This window comes from Triturus cristatus, chromosome 2_2 (genome assembly GCF_964204655.1).
Source record: "Triturus cristatus chromosome 2_2, aTriCri1.1, whole genome shotgun sequence".
In the NCBI taxonomy this organism is placed as follows: Eukaryota; Metazoa; Chordata; class Amphibia; order Caudata; family Salamandridae; genus Triturus; species Triturus cristatus.
The window spans coordinates 378,612,775-378,627,806 of record NC_140582.1 but is presented as its reverse complement, the minus strand read 5'-3'; positions in this window follow the sequence as shown (position 1 = coordinate 378,627,806).

Here is a 15,032-nt window from a genome sequence, read left to right as displayed (position 1 = left end):
AGAACGATTTGGATTTGTTGGCAGCATTTGAATTTTGCGCAAAATGTTATTTATTGACATACCACAGGCAACAACAAAAACTGAATGATCAGGTGCACGATTGGTGCTAGTGTCAAGCACTGCCTTATTTACCACATATTAAGTCAAACACTGTCAGAAACGTTTAACGCCAACAAATTAAAATTCAACGGAAACAAATCTTTTGAAATTGTCTACCTGAAAGTGATGACAAACTGAAATATTGCAAACGTGACACTATGTATGTCCTCTAGCTCATCACGTTGAACAGAAAAGTTGCATATGTAATTTACAACGTGCTATAGCAGTATGACAGGCTCTGAGCTCAGAGTGCGTTGTTGTTATAACAATAAAATATAAAAATAGCCCAGGCAAGGCAAACATTAAAATATAGTATGTTGTGAAATTGTGCTCTGATGAAGCAAATAAATGGCTGGCAAAAACACCTTAAAGCAGGCATTAAAGACGTTAAAGCAGGCAAAAATACCACTTAAATAGTGATTTATATGCGTTATGGCATCTGCAGTTACTAGATAAAGCTGTATAATGAGGAGCCACGCCTGGGTGCACACAGAATGAAGTGGTGCATGCTCAACGTAATAGAAGTGAAAATGATATGGATGTAAATTCTCATACCACAGACAATGACGTATGAAAGAAGTGTAATGAAACAGAAGGAACAATTTATAACAGTAATACCACCATGAATAAATCTACTATTCAGCAAATCCCCCCTAGGTTCCACTGGAGCCTGCCATTGTATTGGTGGTGTTGTGTATGTCTTTGGATTAGTATCTATGAGGCGCGTTTAGTGCAGAAAGGAAGAAATTGTGAACACCTCACTTTTCCTGCATGTCACGTTTACCTGTAGGCATGATGCGGCACAACAGATTTTAACGTATGCACCGTACTGATACATTTGGTTGTTGCAGGGATACTACTTAGGTGTTTTAAATGAAAATAAAACACACATACCAAATCAATGTTGTAGAAAGACACAAAAACATCTACAGATAGCTTTGCAAACAGCAGATAAGACACCTGTGTGACTGCCTTTTTAGAATCGACTAAGAGCCACAAGTGAATCACTTGTTGAAAACTAAAAACCCTTATGTTAATGTGCACAAATAAGACTGCTCTCCTCATTGCAGTAATTAACATTAAAAAAATCACTTTACAATACTCACTGCGGCAGCTAAAAAAGATTAAGGGGCATATTTATCATTGAGTTGAGTTGCTTTTGCACCATGCAACATGGGGCAGGGGTGATGCAACTCCTAAGTCAGATTTATCAAGCCGCTCAAGGCCAACTTGCTTGGCTCTGAGTGATTCGATCGATCTAGAGTAACGCAACGCAGCACAAGTTCCTGCATTGTATTACTCTGCCTTAGAGAGAAGTTCCATGGGTGGAGCGTCGGTGTTCCCACGCATCCACCTATAATTTTCGGCGCATTCCCAGATTTACCACTGCTGGTAGATCTGGGAATGCGTCAAAATACTGTGCCTTTCCAGATGAGGCATGACGAGGAGAAATATCATTATTTCTCTTGATTGTTTCTCTTTCTATGTGTGCTGCATATTGCAGCCAAAATAGAAAGATGGAAATGCCTCAGAGGATTCTTTTTGTGCCCCTTCCAGCACAAAAAAAACCCTGTATATGTTAATATGCTGATCTCTTCATGAGGCCAATAGGCCCACATTTTTATATTTTGGTGTTCCAGACTGTATGCACCATGCCAAGCATGCTGGGGATTGGCTGACAGTGGGAGGGACCTGCAGGAAGGCCATGTGCGGCATGGGGTTTGCTGCCCGCAGGGGAGTTTGACGCAGGGCCTGGCTGCAGCCATAGGTTTGGCATTATATATGGCAAAAAAATATTACTTTGCATAAAAAAAATGACAAGAAATTCACTTACAAACAGGTGATAGTAACTATAACTCGTTCATTGCCATTCACTGCTTATGAGCTAACATTTTACATTGCTCATGACATGTTCTAGGACATCATTAATAAAATCACTACAACATCTGAAAAGACAATAATGATGACAACACTGGCCATGGTGGCGGTCACGCACAGAAATACTTAAGGGCATGAACTATAAGTAATTGAGATACTTTTAACAGGCGAACTTCAGTAGCTTCATTCGTTTAATAAAGTATGCTTTACCGGACATTTGCACCTTACTATGACATCTCTTTAAACCTTTTTTTGTGTGTGAATTTGTAAAACAAATTAAATGCAGAGTAAAATATTATAACCGTACCTAACTATAACGTCACTATAACCTTTGTTATGTTTTCATTATTTTTATAGTGTGCTAATCACGTGTGGGGGTATCCAGGTGCTCTGAAGCAAGTCTGAAAGGCCAGCCCTGGGTTGAATTGAAAAGTCAGGCCTTCAGAGGAGGAGACTCTGATGTGTTGTGAGAGATCGTTTCACTGTTCCAGGGCCAGGTACGAGATGGTGCGATTCCCCCTGCTCTGCTTTTGTATATGTGTGGGGTGTGCGCTAGTGAGAGATGAACTTAGCAGCGGTGTCTAGAAGTTTGTTGGAAGTGAATTCGGTTGTTCAGGTATGCAGGGCCAGTGTTGTGTAAAGTTTACATGATAATTTTCCTAGTGCTATCTGGTAGCCATTAAAAGATTTTCTCCAGAATCCTGAAGTGCGTTGAAGCAGCCTGAGACTACTGTGTTCACTTGAGCAATTATGTCGAGTTTGTTGTCTATGATGATTCCAAGATTTCTCTCTGGCAAGCAAGGCGTGGGGCTGGGTCCATAGTCTGTGGGCCACCAAGAGTCCCAAGTAGGGCGTTCTTCCAGAAGACTACCACCTCCAGCTTGTATGAGTCTAGTTTGAGGCAACTACATTTCATCAAGGTAGCTACTTCTGTATACATGCAGTGAACGTGTTCCTGGTGTTGGGTGTTATATATACATATTACCTAGTGGCAGTCACCACTCGCTAATTATGGTTAGGTCTGCATTTCTATAGGAAATGCTTTTTGGGTTTCCTAATAACTTTGGTGCTGTTTGACGTATCTTCACAAAAAGTTCCAAAAATGTTACATTTATTGACTAGTGTTGTCATGAAAAGTTTCAGAGTGATCTGTTAAGTGGGGGGTTTCAAAAAAGGGGAGGGCCGCAAGACTCAAAACACCCATGCAATTTCCATAGGGATATTTGAAAAGGGATACAGTCCAAACTGCTGAATGGAATTACACAAATTTAGCAGGAAGCTAGATATTGGTCCTGAAAGCGTGCTTTTTGTGATTTGGTGTAAATGTTTTCAGTGTTTTTGAAGAAATTATGATACAGAAATATATGTTTATAGGGACGGTTGGGTTCGAGGGACTCTCGCGGGAGTCCTCAGATCCCAAGTAAAAAAAACATAATAGAGTTTACTGTTTGACCAAGGGGGCTTTTTTTCCCTTTGGCCATCTCGTGCCCATGGGAGCGAGGCTTCGACATAAGAGAGCACTCTGAGTGGCTGACCCCAACAAGAACAAAAATGGTGCAGCACCCACTACAGTACTCAAGTACTTAGTCGCCTGTACGGAAAATGTTTAAACTAAATATAAAGGGGCAGTGTAGGGATACCCTGCCCCCTTGCTCTTTTTGGTGCTTTCCAGAATGCCCCCATCCACCGTGTAAACATTTCTAAAAATGTGTTGTTAGTCCCACAGTACTCCCACAGGACCACAGGAAAAAAAAATGGCACTACCAAAGTTAACCCTGTTTATTATGGAGGGAGTCCCCTCCCTGAGCAAATTAGGGCCCCTGGGACCCCATCCCCTGGAAACTGACATTGTTAGAAAAGGGGACGGTGCAGGCAGCCCCCTCCCCAAGTCAATCCCAGCCCCGGGGACCCCATCCCCCAGGGTCCAGCATTATATTCAGAAGGGAGGGGTACACACAAGTATGATGCTAAAACTGCCCCCATGGAAATCCCCTTTATCTGTAAATAAAAATCAGTCTCAAACTTAAATAATTTGCAAGTGAGGGCCAGTCCACAAATGATATATTAAATAATGTTGGCCAAACCACACAAAAAATAAGGATCCCCATATGCCAGCAGAGGAGTCGCATTCAATGCAAGGTTTTCACTGCCTCTCCAGTGTCGCATTTCTTAGAGGTTGGACATTCTGAGATTGAATTATGGTGGCAAGTGATCAGCACTATTTCCACCCTTGAGTGAGGAGGCAGCATCGAATCCTTACTAAACAAGGAGCAACTACATTGGATTATTCATTTGGACATTATATGCACAGGTTTAAATCATGAAGAAGACTGTACATCCTTGATTTAAAATTAACTCTCCCCATACGGCTACTACATGGACTTTTGATCCTTGTTGCCTTTGTTTATTTATTTTTTTGGGTGTACTTATGCTGCGCTATTCTATGTCTATTTGTGTATTTTACTCTATTGCAATATGGTGCCCACTACTCTTTTCTTACTTCCCTCTGGGCCTAGTCCGCCATCAGTTTCTTCACTTTAGTTTTTAGTCTTTCATTGCTTTCTATGGCAAATCGCTTACATTAACTGGCATGCTGTCTCTCTCACACTCTCCCCTATGTTTATTGTTTAAGGCTGTGCTTATTTATACGAGCAAACTTTCAGAGAGAACTCTTCGCTGCAAGTCAACGTTCCCAGAATACCCGAGCATCGTGATATTAAGATGGACAAAATTGTTGCAATATATGTGGTTTGTTTACAATTGCTTTGCTGGGTAATCTGCCATACAACCACTCAGCTATCCAAAAGACAAGAACATTTAAACTAAGGGCAGTTGAGTTTTATAATACACATAGCAGTTATTCTTTTTACCTATACATGGACTATTGAAGGAAATGTTGAAGCATATTGGCTTGAAAACACGTACAATATATACCAGTAAAGCAAGCGGTGCATTAGCACATCTACATAGGCTTTTTTTTTTTAAACAAGCTGAGCTCCCATTGACCTTTCTGTGACTGGCAATAGAAGTATGACTGTGAGATGAAGACCGTCCCAAACCCTGGCCAGAGACTCGTCATGGGCAACTCCCAAAGGACAAATGGAATTCAGTTTCTGTGGCAGAGACCTAAACTGTGAAGAGGAAAGCAACAGCTGCAAGAAGTACCTGGACCGAAGGGCAAACAGCCAAAGATACTCATAATACTGCTAATAACAGAGATATTTTCATTCTGAAATGCAACTACTGTCTGTGGTGTGATTCATATATTGCCACTTTGTAAGCCTCAGCAGCTAAATGATGATAAACAGATCTCTGGTCACAAAAAGGACCCCTGTTTCCCTTTCAAGTGTGCCATTAAGAATCCATCCCCCAACTCTGCACTGAATATGATAGTCAGAGGGAGCAGGCACTCAGAAAACTGTTCTTTTGTGATCCATGGCAACATTATTCCCTGTATAAAAAGCTTAATTATCTGATTTGAGAGCTAGCCTTTTGAAAATATTCAAAAGCTATGGAAGGGCCTCCTCATAACTTTATCTCCCTCTCAGAAGGGGCTTATTATGAAAGAAGGAGGAAACATAATGAAGTTCAGAAACTTGATTTGAGAATTCTAGACCAGAATAGGCAGGCAAATACAGTTGCAGATGTGGATCATAAGCAGGAGGCATATGGTGTGCCTTGTAGAATGTTTGAAGCGGTACAGGAAAAACATGTAGATTTTCTCAGGAGTAGAGGAAGGACAAAGCTAATCTCACAGACAGCAAATCCTTCTTGTGTCCCACTTTGTAGAAAACTGAGATAAGTAAGAGAAGAAAATCCTGAAAGTGTAGGATACTCTAGAAGGTCCTGACAGACAAAGGTTATTCAAATATGACATCATGTCCACAGTTCCTTTAAGTAGACTCTGATAATTAAGGGCTCCCCAAAGGAAAGCGAAGCATATTTACTTTATGTGGAAATTATTGCTATGTACATGCTTTAAATAGTTCTGCCAAATAAAAATATTGCTGTCTTATGTACCAGATCGGTGGTTTAATTTAGGCCTCTGAGTGATGCCTAGACAACAATGAACCTGACCAGCCATTGGAGATGGCCAAGGTAACAAAGTGGTTTTTCTTGGTCATATTTTTACATCACTTTAATCAAGTAAATGCGTCCCATGAACAATGTTAAAAGCTACACCTTAGAAAAACCTCACAGCTCATATATGCTGTGCAAGAGACATTTAATCATTTCACACTCTTGGTATACACATCTAGGGTGGGATGACAGTGATTCTGATGGCCAGTTCCAGATGTATGAACATTAGATGTGCGATGAAGTGCTCTCCCTGAGTGCCTGTCTAACTCAGCTTTTAGAGTTTGCTTCTTTTCAGCACCTCTAATGAGGAATTCACTACATCAGCTTTCAATGTTTCGAACTACTCTTTAACATTTTTGTTGAGGTCAGAAAAGGTACAAATCTGGCAAGGTTGCTTTGTGTCTGATAACTATATTGCTTCTTGGAAAGATGCTACTTGGTTTTCTGCTTTTTGAGAGCTCATAATGATGGCATTTATGTTTCAAAAAGGCAAAGGTAAACATTTGATAATTAATAGTGCAAAGCATCACAGAAACCAAAGTTGCTGGGCTGTGTTGCACTAGGGAGAGAGAGCATTTCAGAATCATATCTATGAATATATCATGCGGGTACCCTATTGCCTACTGCTGTCACACAATTTGGATACCTTGCTCCACAAATGCAAACCTGTGAACCATAATGCAAAGGTGTGCTAGTGCTGTCCAGCATTGGGTTTGTACTAGACAGATAGCCATAGTACAAAAACCATGCCTAGACAAAGTTTAAAACTTTTCACACATCAGATGTGTACTAAAGGACATCACACAAGCAATAATTGAAAAGTTATGATAAAGAAAACTATAGTTTTAACTTAACCACCACCGTGTGGAGGTGTCATTTTTTGGTGTAAAGCCTTGTCTACCGTTGATAGTAGCTTGGACTTACCATCATCAAAAACCATGGGAGGTAGAGTGGGACTGCCCATGTACCACCCATGAGACACCCATGTACACAAATTACAGTAAATAATTTACATTTCTACCACAAAATGTTATGCACTATGTACACTATATAATGTTGGGGTTTTTAACTAGACGGGCCCCTGAAAACTCAGTTCTCTTGAAGCACTAGGCTGTTCTCACAAGTGATACAGGACTATAAATTTGCGGCACTGCACAGCAATTAACAATGCATCATTCCAACTGTTTTTACCCTTTTAGGTTATAAGAGGCACATTACAGAGCAGGCAAGTAGGTTATTAACAGCAGGCATTTTTAAAAATACGTTTGTGTGACAATTGGGAAGACTAGGATCAATTATAAAGCATATCCTATGTAAGAGAGAATGAAGCTAAAAAGTCACACAGGTTCCCTAAAGCAGGATTCAAGGGATATCTCTCACAAGCATGTAAAAAAGTATTTCTCTCTTCTTAGTAGTATTGGGCCGGATACACAAAAGTAATCTGAGACAAAATCCTAACTTTGTGACTTTTGGTATTCACAATAGGGATTTAATAGTAGTAAAGTTAGGATTCCTAATTTTTCTTACTACTAAACTGAGACAAAATCCTAACTTTACCACTTTCGATATTCACAAAAGGGATTTAGTAGTAGTAGTAAAGTTAGGATTCCTAACTTTACTACTACTAAATCCCTTTTGTGAATACCAAAAGTAGTCAAGTTAGGATTTTGTCTCAGATTACATTTGTGAATCGGGCCCATTGTTGCTATGCAGGCCCAGTGAGATGCTGAACATTGTTATTATTGTATAAAAATCATATCATCAATAAACTATTTTAATCTCTAACTTGTTTCCATAGTTAGTTTCTCCTTCTACTGGCTCAACAGTGAGATGTAATTTGTGCTCTGATAGAGTGTTGTGTGCCAGATGAAATCTGTCAGTGATGACAGAAGGCAAAATCTGATGTAACAGCAAGCTTCTTTAGCAATAAAGAGATCATCACAAACTCTAAGCTTGGCTCTTGGCATCCAAGTCAACATCTCTGAAATGCAGGAACATTTTGTATGGTCTCAACAATAACCCCAGAGAAGGGAGTGGCTTGTTGTTATATAAACAAAAGTAATAGCAAGCACTCTGCACGTAGCTGGCAAGGCAGTTGACATCTTTTTTGAGTTCCATCCCTTTTTAGTATACTAACCTGTCTTGTACTGTCATTGACACTGTAGGAGCAATGCTGATTCACCACTCTTTCACTCACTTGCGACAACTGTTACAAAGAATAATGAGCCAATGAACGTGATCTGGGGAAATGGGAGAGACAAAGAGAGAACATGGCACTTGTGCACCCTAGGCCACACCTGTCATCTTGGTATGCGTTGAAAGTTTGATCATGTTTTGTCTTCTGCATGTGATGTTTTTGGGCATCATTTTGCAATGGTGGAAATGGCAATAAGCGATACAGAAATTACGATTGTTGTATTACTTAGTCTAAATTTACACAATCAACCTTCGAAATTCCTATCTTGTTATACACCCAGTACTTCTCTCTGTAAAGCAAGATGTACAGCACTAGATGTCTATGTAATTCAATGTGCTGAAAATGTAAGACAAGAATGGTTAACAATGGTGTGTTAAAGTTCCTTCTAAAAAAATATTAATACAAACAACACTTATAGTACACACTCATGGTGAAAAATTCTGCAATTCCCTTTTCCTTTAAGCATTACGTCAATCATTTAGATCAAAACTGACAGTCTGATTCACAAAGGTGTACACTTTTGTGTAAGGGTACAATTTTTTGGTATTCACAAAGGAATTTACGAGTAATATCTTTACGAGTACTGAGTCTCCACACATAAAAAGATGGGACAGTCCTATCTTTTTATGAACGAAGCCTTCACACTCATAAAGACAATACTTGTAAATCCCCTTGTGAATACCGAACAATTGCAAACTTACATGAAAGTGTAAATTTGCTTTTGTGAGTCAGGAACAGGTTCTGAAGCACTATTTGGTGGCAATTCATACCATTTGTAGCACTACAATATTCACTAACCCTAATGAGAGCTAAAGTATAAAAATACTAAGAATGAAAGAAACATCTATTAAATCTAGACAACTGGCAACCTGCCCAGATTTAGGTGAGTTTTCAAATCTGTTGCACTGTAGTGCTAGGTGAAAGTTTACAATTGACACACAATTACAAAACACAGTCAGCAGGAGTGAAACTGAAGTGAATTTGAAGCACTTGAAATGAATCCCTATCTGACTATCTAATCATACATGGATCTTAATATTCTGTGAATTGTGAAGCGGCTGCTAGAACTGGAGCTCTAGACTTCATGATTCCAACAGCCTTGACACTAGTGAGAACAATGAAGAGTTACAGCAACGTGAGGGCTGTAATGTGAATCACTGGTCCTGCATCTGAAGAGCTGGAGCCTGAAAAGTTACTGCTGTCTCCATTTCAGAATACTCAAAGGCAATCAAAGAGGTTCAGACCAAGAGGCATATTTAATAATGAATCACTCACAGTGCAGCAAGTCACCTGCTGTGCTTCGTGATAGGGAACATGATGTGGCCCATACAGGTAAGAGAAGTGAGGCGGGTGGAGGGGTAGTTGACAGATGATGACGAGGGAAATTAAAATTTAAAAAATAAGAAAACCACTTCCATTGCACTCACTGCAATGCGAGCGCAAGGTAACTGTTTTTTTATTTTCTGTTTTATTTTTCCTTGTCATCATCCTTCGACCCCCCGCACCCTGCCCCACTGCTCCTGCCTGTATGGGCCACTCCTGTAGGGAACATGCAAGAAGACACCATACTTCACTTTTTATGGCACATTCCATTCTTTTCTCTAAGCTGACGCACAATGTACTGGCCTAGCTCAAGGCAGGCACAATTACACCATGGGCAAGAGTGCCTACATTGTAAGCAGTATTGTTTTTGTGCAGGAAGGGACACTTTTTTTCATAAAACCAATCCTAGGAGGCATGTCCCTCTTTCTACAGTGCTGCATAGTGCATCACACGTAGAAAGAGGAAACAACGAGGAGAAATAAAGAAGTTTCTCCTTGTTGCGCTCTAGTTGGGAGGCATACAATTCGGATGCTTTCTCAGGTCATATTTAATACAAAGACAGAAAGATATCCAATTATCATAATGTTTGTAGCAAAGTGGAGTATTCTGTGGTGTGGGGGTTATAGCTCACCATGTAATACTGTCACGATACCCCAGAGATGGTCCTTGGATTCACACTAATAAATCCCTAGCTCAGTGCTGGTAGTGTGGCAAAGAGCAGCCAGGCTTTACTAGAGGAACACGTGATAAGCATTTTAGAGTACCAACATGGACGTTAGGTAATTAACACAACTCAAGAAAAATCAGACACTAATTTATAAAAATAGAGTGTATTTTGATTTTTAATTTAGACACCGAAGTGAATGGAATGGCATTCATGTAACCAGAGTTATAGATTTTTAAAGCAAAATTAAATCATTACAGAATAATACAGTGAAACGTTATCATTGCGGTCAATGGAAAAGGCCACAAGTGACAGTCACTTGCAGCTGGAGTTGCTTTGTACCCTTGCAAGGTAAAGGTGATGCAGGCCTGAGGAGCAAGTCACAACAGTCCGTTATATTTTACCTGGCCTGTGGATCCGGTGTGCCGAGTTGTTTCGGCTGTTCTTGGTGCTGAACAGGAGCCACAGGACAATTACTTTTACTACTGAAATTGTGATACAAAAGACAACAACGGAGTGGTTTCTGACATCACTCGAAGGTCAGATGGAATTCCCTCTTGAATCGGCATCGAGTAAAGGGGTGGGCTGTCGAACTAGCAACCAACAAGTCTTGTCAGCGGTTAGCAGAGAAGAAAGTAACTTTGACGCCCAGTGGTCCAGGGGAGCGCTGTAGCTCCCTGTCACTTAGTGGAAGGCAGGACTGCAGTTCCCACAATGCACTAGATTCTGGCGATCTGTCAGAGTGCCAGATGGTCAGTGATTCTTCAGATCTGGATTATGGTTTTAGCTGCAGTTTGCAGTGGACTAGTGCCACTAGTCCAGGGGCATCTGAGGGTGCTTCAGGCTCCCACAGGGGTTCCTCTCTCTAGGGTAATAGCTAGGCCTGGGCAAAATTTCCGTTCCGTTCGCGGAATTTGCGATAATTTGGCATTTCCGCGTTCCGCGGAGAGTGCGGAAATGTCAAAATTTCCGCATTCCGCAGCTTTGCGATAATTTGGTTCTTGCTCGCGCTGTAAAATAATACATTCTCGCGCCCGCGCGATCGCCTTACCTGAATCCCCGCGTTCGCCGACAAGTTTTCCCGATCCGGTCGCGTTCTCCATGAGATGTTGTATTGTTTTAGCCATTTGCGCTGTCTCGCGACAGTTCACGCCCGCAGTGACGTCATGCGTCGCGCGATCACGTCTTTCTTCTCGCGATCATGCACCGCGAGAAGAGTGAAAACAAGATGGCCGCGCCCGCAAGCGACCGCATGGGTAAGTTGGCGAGCCGCGAACACGCAGAAAATACCGCGAACGGGCGGGAAAAAAACTTCCGCATCTTCGCGATATTTCCGCGTGTTTGCGGAGATTTTAAACATTTTCGCGATAATTTGCGAAAGTCGCTTTCGCAAATTCCGCCCACCCCTAGTAATAGCCTAAAATGAGTGTTGATCACACAATTCTAAGAGCATTACAAAAGGTGCAGAGTATTCCCCCTTTGCTTTATGCAAGTATGTTTGTCACTGGTATGGTTCTCTTCTTGTGTACTTTTGATGCAGGTTGGTCAGACCTAAAGTTCTGGTGTCAAGGGGTCCCTTAAATCCTAGATTTGGGGGAATTAGAGGGATGGGAGCTAGTAGCGGGAATGTACACCTTCTTGAATCACTAATTTCCTGCCTGCCCAGGTACAAATGGACCTGGGGCAGGGGGAGAGCCCCTGCCCCAGGCCCATCGCCTTGATGTGCCACTTTACTACCCTGCTTGGAAGGAGGGAGGTGTGACCCCACCTTGATGTGCCACTTTACTACCCTGTTTGGAAGGAGGGAGGTGTGACCTCCTTTTTACCCAGGCCTTTGTTCCTGACTCCTGGGAGTGATCACACTGCCTGGCAGAAGGTCAGAATTGGCTGCAGTAAATGCTGGAAGTACAGACTTGCTAGCCAGAGCACAGAGAAGGTGGTGCAACCAGGTGGGCAAATTCTAATTTAGCCACCAAGGTGCATGCCACATCACCCAAGACACAAGATTTGTGTCAGGGGAGAGAAGGCACATTGTGTGATACAAATCATGACATATTTTGGCGGTACCATAATGGAGCTGCCAAACTCAAGGATGCCTGGGTGGCAGCCCATGTTATCTTATGGACCTCTAACACTTATAGTAGCTTCAAATGGGGAACGCCACTAAAGGTACATTTAGGCTTACACTTGTATGTTCTTATTTTTGAACCCTTCCATGCTCATGATGGAGCGGTTCCATCATGAGCCATGGTGGGCGTGTGCTCATGACAGAACTGCTCCGTCATGGCACCCACCCATGGGGGAAGCGCTGGCGCTCCCCCCATGGGCAGCCCAACAACTTCCCACAAAAGGGGATGGCTGCCACCCTCAAACCTGCACAGTATGCGCCAACATCATCAGGAATCCACTGACGCCCTGGAAGCCATTTGCTTCCAGGCGTCCGGAGGAACAGGTAAGGCGATTCCTGTTCCCTGGGGTTTCCTGCACGCACAGAGGTATCGGGGGAGAGGAAAGAGTTTTTCCTCTCCACTGATGTCTCTGTGCAGGGCATTTCTGCTTTATGACCGCGCACAGCGTCGCGATCGTGCAGCAGAAATGCCCCCACTAGGGAATTATTTTATTGTATTGGAAGCGACCCCTTGGGCAAGGATCGCTTCCAAAGGGGGCAAACGTGTGAATGTTTTTCCTGCCCCCCTGGGGGCAGATCGGCCCATTTTCTAGCCTTTCTGGGGGGAAGAAAACCCCACTGGACGCCAGGAACATTATTTTAAATGAAATGCAAGCGACCCCTTGGGCAAGGGTCACTTCCAAGTGGCTGATCTTCTGTGTATGTCCCCCCCCCCCCCGGAAGTAGTTCTGCCCTTTTTTGATGCTGCCCAGTGGGGGCAGAAAACCCCAATAGGCACCAGGGAGTTTATTTTTAATGTACTGGAATTGACCGCTTGGGCAAGGGTCGCTTCCAAGGGGCTTATTTTATGTGCATGTTTTTCCTGCCCCCCTCTTAGCGCAGAAAACCCCACTAGGCACCAGGGATTTTCTTTATTGTGTACTAGAAGTGACTCCTTGGGCAAGGGTTGCTCCCAAGGGGGCAATTTAATGTGCAGGCTTTTTGCCCCACCTGGGGGCAGATCAGCCCTTTTATGGCCTTTCTGCCCCTGGGGGGGCAGAAACCCCCACTAGGCACCATGGATTTTGTTTTGTGTGTAATGGAAGTGACATGGTTGCTTCCAAGGGGGTAAAAGGGGGTAAAATGTTGTTAATGTTTTTTCTGCCCCTCCTGGGGACAGATCTGCCCCTTATTTGGCCTTTCTGCTCTAGGTGGGGGGGGGGCAGAAAACCTACTAGGCACCAGGGATCTATTTCGTTTGCAAGGGGAGCAAATTTTTGTCTGCTGTTTTCTGCCCCACCTGGGGGACAGATCAGCCTGGCAGAAAACCTCACCTGAACCCTTGGGAAAGATCACCCCCCATTTTTCTCAGCAACGATTTGAAGGCCCATCTGGCAGATTGACCATTTGTGTAGTGACATAGCATGTTATCATTTAATTGTATTTAGATGTATTTTTGGCAGAGATTGTTGAGCAGACTAAGTTGTCTGCTGAACAGTTTTTGAGGGACAACAGTGCCAGCCTTAGGCCCCGCCCTAGAGCTACCCGGTGGACTACCACTAATCTGGAAGAGATGAAGAAGTTCTTAAGTTCACCTTTTTTGATGGGTTTGCTAAGGAAGCCATCGATGTCTTCACATTGGTCTACTAGTCCTTTAACGGCAACAGCTATATTTCCGGTAGTCATGAGAGATATTTGCTTTGTTTCAGATGCTGCATTTTGTCGATAATGATTTAGCGCTGCCACAAGATCACCCTGATTGTGACCGTCTTTTTAAGATTCGGCCAGTCATTGATCCCTTTGTAGATCAATTTTCTGAGATCTATGCTACAGGGAATGAAATAGCAGTGGATGAGTCTTTGGTCTTGTTCAAGGGCCGCTTGGTTTTTAGGCAATGCATTCCTAGCAAGAGTGCACGCTATGGAATTAAGACGTATATGTTGTGTGACAGTAGGACTGGATATGTCTCCAATTTCAGGGTGTACACCAGTAAGGATTCCAAGATTGACCCCACTGGTTATCCGTCCACTTGCGGAGTGACTGAGAAAATTATGTGAGAACTTGGTAATGGACTGTTTAACAAAGGTCAATATTTATATGTAGATAACTTCTACACTGCTGTGTAGTTGTTCAGGGAATTGGCCAAAGTGAACACTGCTGCTTGAGGCACAATCCACTCTAACCGTAAAGGTTTCCCAAAATAACTTGTTTGTCAAAAGCTTGTGTGGGGACAGTGCAGTACGTTGCGCAGCTAGGAACTTCTAGCTGTGAGGTTTTCAGACAGGAGAGATGTCTACATGCTGACTACCATCCATGATGAAAACAGTTCACCTATGACTGTTTGGGGTCAGGTTGCTGAAGCGTGCAAACATGTGTGCATTTTAGACTATGATAGGCACATGGGTGGTGTTGATAGAGTAGATCATAGGTTCGAACCTTACACTGCTATTCGTAAGGCTTACATTTAGTATAAGAAGTTGGCTATCCATCTTTTCCACTTGGCAACCTTTAATGCTTTTTTTGTGTTTGAGGATTGATGATCTGGGTCAAAGATGAGTTTTGCTAAGTTTCAGGAGCCTGTAATAGGCAGCCTTGTTGTAGTGGAAATGGCAAGTGTTCCTAGATTTGGAGTGGTGGAGGATGTGGCTAGATTGAAAGATTGCCACTTTCCTGATCACATTCCT